The sequence below is a fragment of the Sinocyclocheilus anshuiensis genome, unplaced genomic scaffold (assembly GCF_001515605.1).
Source record: "Sinocyclocheilus anshuiensis isolate Anshui unplaced genomic scaffold, SAMN03320099.WGS_v1.1 scaffold785, whole genome shotgun sequence".
Taxonomy (NCBI): domain Eukaryota; kingdom Metazoa; phylum Chordata; class Actinopteri; order Cypriniformes; family Cyprinidae; genus Sinocyclocheilus; species Sinocyclocheilus anshuiensis.
Genome location: NW_015536502.1, coordinates 459,136 through 465,005, shown reverse-complemented (window position 1 = coordinate 465,005; position 5,870 = coordinate 459,136). Strand labels below are relative to the sequence as shown.

Genomic DNA, 5,870 nt, shown 5'->3' with positions numbered 1-5,870 from the left:
CTATGGGCAGCACAAGGCATGCTGGGAGATGAAGTTCTTAATCGTCACAGGTCTTCTAACGACATTATTTTAAAAATAATTGAAATGTATTCTAATATTATACAAAAATTATTGGGTTTTCTTTTTTACGAAATGCAATATTTGTTTACTACCGACTGGGACGAATCATACGATAAAATAACAAAAGTGACAAAGGTTGTGTTGTGTTTATTGAGTTCAGCAATCTTTACATGGGCGTGAGAATAAACTGCAGCTGTTTTATAAAAACATACACTGTTTCATACATTGTTTCTTTCTCTTTCTCTGTAGAAGACGAGTACTTAAAGTTCACAGGCTGAAAAAATAAAATGTAATGTTATGTTGCATATGCTATAGCAAATACTATTGTTTATTATAATGTGATCTAATATTTATAAATTAAATTATTGTCGAGTTGAGATAATTATCTTTTTTGCCAAAAGAGACAACATCATGCTTGATACTGAACATGTGATTTGTGAAGAAAACAAATCAAAAAGTTAATAGGCTATTGTGAATGCAATCCTTTAACTGTGCATCATTTTCAATCAGTATTTTTGTTGAATTATGTAAATTCCAGTATATAAAAAGAGTAAAACTAGTTATGCAGTTAGCTTCACAATAAAGCTGGCCGGTTTATTTCAAAACAGTATAAATTACAATTCCCATTACAAAATGCTATTAAACATAATGCATTATTTGCCATGTGGAGGAAATGTTCATAACTTTTAGAAAAATTGCAGAATTACTTTCACCTTTAAACAGAATTTTCTTATTTTAAGTAATTTCCAATAAATCAAATTTCGTTGAATTATGCAAAAAATGTTCATAAAGAGTATGCTAAATAGTACATAAAATGCTAGTTATAAAATTAGTCTCGTTAGACTAATTAGTGAGTTGACTAGTTTCCCCCCACCCCAAAAACGTCTAAAATGTAATATCCATTACAGAATGCCATAATCAGTGTTGGGGGTAACGCATTACAAGTAACGCGAGTTAAGTTACTTTTTTATGGAGTAACGCAATATTGTAATGCATTACTTTTAAAAGTAACTTTCCCCAACACTGGCCATAATACATCAGATATATTGTAGAGGAAATGTAAATGACTTTCATAAAAAAACAAAAAAAACATAAAAAAAACATAATTCTCTTGTGATGAATTTTAAACATTGAGAACATGAATAGTGAGTTTATTTGTAGCCTACACGTGAGAACGTTTTTCATAAATTATACACATAAATAACAAGTTGTGTGCAATGAACAGGGTGAATGGGTAAAGGTAATTTGATTTATTTTCTTTTTTAATTTATTTGTTATAGATTTAAAACCTCTATTTTAAACCCATGGCTCCTTCCGGGTTCAATGGGTTGGCCTAAAAAACGTCACGACCGAACAGAGACAGGAAAGGGTTTCTGACTGGGTTGTGACTGAGGCCAAGATGGACGGAAGTGGAGTAGAGTCCGGAAGTGATCTGGATTTGGAGGATGTAGATGGCGGGGGAAATGAAAGAAACAAAAGTAGTAAGTGGACTTTAGTAGAAAAGCGGAAAAGAAGGAAAGATTGGAGCCAAACATCAGGAACAGAAAGTGAGAGAGAATGTCATCAGATGAGAACAAGAAAGGAGGAGTTTAAGGTATTGGTGAAGTTTATGTCGGAAGAAGCAAGTAGTTTGAATCCCTTGAAATTGACTAAGTCACTGAAGGAAATGGTAGGAAATATTGAAAGTGCTAAGATGTTGCGAGATGGAAAAATGATAATTTTCTGCAAAGACAGTAAACAACAAAAGGCTGCTCTAGGGATTAAGACTATTTTAGGGCAAAAGGTTACTAGTCAAGTTATGGGAGAAAAGAAATGGATGAGAGGAGTTATTACTGGAATACCAACGAATGTATCAATAGATACGATTAAGAAAAGCATTTCAGGAGCAAAAGTGATAGATGCGAGGAGGCTGAAATATACCCGAGACAAAGAGAGGATGGACAGTCTTTCTGTAATGGTACATTTTGATGAAGAAAAATTGCCGGAAAGAGTGTTTTTAGGATTTATGAGCTATGTAGTTCGACCTTACATTCCACCCCCGCTAAGGTGTTTTAAGTGTCAAAAATATGGACATGTGGCTACAGTATGCAGAGGGAAGCAACGCTGTGCTAAATGTGGGGGGGATCATGAATACGGAAAGTGTGAGGAAGGTGTGAAACCTAAATGCTGCAACTGCGGGGAGAACACAGTGCGGGGTATGGAGGTTGTCAGATCAGGAAAAATTCGGTCAAAGTTCAAAATGTTAAGTTAACGGAAGGATTAACATATGCAGAGGCAATCAAGAATTGCCAACCGCCATTAAACACAAAAGAAGAAGAAGAAGAAGAAGACAGGAAAGGAAGACTCGAAGAGAGAGGTTGCGCAAGATGGCGGCCGGCGAGGAAGTAATTATGTGCAGCTGATGCGTTTATCCTTTCAATTCCCAAGTTTTAACTTAAAATTAAACCTGGTCGCAAAGATGTCGTTTAATTATGCATTAGGCATTTTTGTTTTATTTTTTTTAGCAAAGTCGCTTATAGTTTTGCTTTGTTTAATTGAAGTTATCTAACTTGACGGCCGTTAAGTCTTCTTGCACATGGATGCTGCGAAGTGCATGATGAAGCGCAAAGGGGAAAATAATTGCTCTACTTCTAATGTCCATACGGAAGAAATGGAAATTGGCATTCCGGTCGTTGCTGGAGTTGAACCTCACATTGCTACCTCACATTTCATAACTGACCATGAATACAGCCAACAATGTCCCGATCTCTCTCGGAGTGAGAGTCCAGTCCTCGAGTCAGCGTGTGACTCTAACCAAGATACGCCTGTGAAACCTCAGCAAAAGAAATCTCGAGGAGACATTTCGCTGACAGAATTGCAAGATAACATAATTGTGGCTTTGACATCTAAAATCAAGGAGAGTGCAGACAATCTCGGTAAAATGATAACCAAAAACACCGTGAGTATTGAGGGTCTCAAGAAGTCGATTGACTTTGTGTTTGAAGAAGTCAATGCATTGAAAACCGACATGAAAAAATGTAAATCTACTGTGAATCTGAATAATACCAAGATCTCTGAGCTTGAGCAAAAACTGAATGAAACCGAACGATATCAGCGCAGATGGAATCTTCGTCTGTACGGAATCCCCGAGCAATCTGATGAAAACATCAAGCTGAAGGTTTCCAACATCTGTGCTGCAGTTGTTCCTGACTCAAACGTGGCGATTCAAGCTGACATCGATATTGCGCATCGTCTGGGAAAGCTGGACAACAGGCCAAGACCGGTGATTATTCGCTTCGCGAAAAGATCTACGCGGGATCTGGTGTGGAGGCAAGCAAAACACTCCGATTACCTCAGGAACCACAAGCTGAGATTCACCGAGGATTTGACTCAGGCAGACAGGATGCTAAGGATGAAACTGTGGCAATTGGCAGAAGCTGCTAGAAAGGAAGGGAAGAGAGCGTTCTTTATCGGAGGGCAAGCGTTTGTTGATGGGAAAGCCGTGCATCCACCACCCTGAAGATGTGGACTTGCGGTCTCATAACGTATTAACACCTTTTTCAAACCTGTTGCTCTTGTAAGTTCTTCTCTTCATCTGATGCCAAAGAATTAATGAATATTGTTTGAAGTAATTCTCATAGGGTTACGGCTGGGTTAATAATTACTTTGTTCACTTATTCTCGTTGGGGATGGAATATTTCAAGTTGTTCCTGTTCCTTCTATTAATTGTTTATTCTTTTAATTCATATATCCTTATATGTAATGTTCGTTAATTACTCTTAATGCCAGGGGTCTGAGGTTAAATGTTAAACGCAAGGCTTTGTTTTTATTTGCTAAGCAGCAGAAGTCTGACTTTTGTTTTTGTCAAAAAGTTCATTCAACTCCCAATGATGTTAGTTTTGGAAAGCACAATGGGGTAATGATATATGGTTTGCACATGGGTCTGAGCACTCAGCAGGGGTAGCATTCAGCCCTTAAAAAATTTGGTTTCGGTCATTATTTCATTAAGACTATTAAAACTTTATACTTCAATGGTAACTGTTCAATCAAACTGCGTGCTGGCACCTCACCCAGATTTAATCTTAATCGTGGTATCAGACAGGGATGCCCTATTTCTCCCTACCTGTTCTTACTCTGTTCACAACTACTTGCTGATTCTATTAAACAGAGTACTTTAAGAGGAATTACAGTTGCAGATAACATCATCACCATTAGCCAATTAGCAGATGATACCACTCTTTTTTTAAAAGATGCAGGGGAAATACCCAAAGCTATTAATGTTATCCGTATATTCTCTAAAGCTTCAGGTCTTCATTTGAATATTAATAAATGTGAGTTAATGTCCCTTAAGCAGTGCGATTTACCATCTATTTGTGGTATCCCTATAAAAAAATAAATCACATATTTAGGTATAAAGATTGTAAAGGATGAAGAGAGAAGATGTGAGCTAAACTTCTCCCCTGTTATTGATAAGACGAAGAAAAAGTTTAATCAGTGGTTACTAAGAGACTTATCTTTGAGGGGGAGAGTATTGGTTACAAAAGCAGAGGGCATCTCAAGGCTCACATATACAGCTCTTTCTCTAGCAGTCAACAATAATATTTGCAAGACTGTTGATAATATGCTTTTCAATTTTTTATGGAAAAATAAAACCCATTATATTAAGAAATCTGTGGTTATGAACACAACTGATAATGGAGGATTGAACTTCTTAGATTTTACCACTCTTAATTATACTTTTAAAATAAACTGGATCAAACAATTTTTAAAAAAACCAACTAGTATATGGAACATTATTCCTCATTGTATTTTTTCACAGGTTGGAGGTCTTCATTTTCTTTTGCTTTGTAACTACAACATTTCTAAACTTCCGTTAAAGTTATCCAATTTTCACAAACAAATGCTTCTCTCCTGGAATTTAATTTATAAACATAATTTCTCACCTAATAGATGTTTTATATGGAATAATAAGCATATTTTATATAAATCTAAAACACTGTTTTTTGAAAATTGGTTTTCTAATGATATAGTTTTGGTGAGCCAACTCTTCAACCAAGAAGGACTTCTGTTAACTTATTCTGAATTCTTGTCTAAATTTAAAATCCCAATCATTCCTAAAGAATATGCTGTAGTTATGGATGCTGTCCCCTCTGGTTTAAAAATGCTTTGTAAAAATACATGTCCCCAATCTTCTCTGCAGTCTTTTGATCCTGTTGACACTGCTGTTGGTCGAGTTTGTTTTTCTTCTTCCTCTGCTAAACACAATAATCGACAGGTTCGGGCCCTTTTTCAAAGGGATGTTGTCTCTAGACCTCCTGTTGTAACTTTCTGGAATAGCTGTGTTGATGGTTTGATATGGCATAAAATCTGGAAATTACCTCATAAATATTTAATCACAAATAAAGTAAAAGAAATTTATTTCAAACTCATTTATAAATATTACCCCAGTAACTTTTTCCTTGTAAACAGATTTAACTGTGATATTGATACACTATGTACATTTTGTGGTCTACATACAGAAACGTTTTTTCATTTATTTTGGAGTTGTCCTTACTCAGTCAATTTTTGGTCAAATTTCTGCTCATTTGTTAGAGATCATATCATGCCCAGCTTTCAACTTTGTTTTGAAAATGTTTTATTTGGTTTTTTCACTTACGACTTGTCATTCCATAAGGAATATTATTTGATTAATTTATTACTTTTGCTGGCAAAATTTAGTATACATAAATGCAAGTACGGCAATTATAAACCATTGTTTCTCATTTTGAAATCAGAAGTTAAACAATACCTAAAATCAATTTACAATTTGATAAACAAGAAAGCTGTTAAGT

General features: G+C 35.5%; 1 protein-coding gene across 1 annotated transcript in view; it reads left to right on the top strand.

Annotated features, from left to right (window-relative positions):
- Nucleotides 1-3,540: 3,540 nt before the first annotated feature.
- LOC107690090 (centrosome and spindle pole-associated protein 1-like) overlaps nt 3,541-5,870 on the top strand; it is a 16,253-nt gene continuing 13,923 nt past the window's right edge. The window contains 1 exon segment of the mRNA XM_016488331.1: nt 3,541-3,616. The gene's annotated coding sequence lies outside the window, so the exon portion shown is untranslated.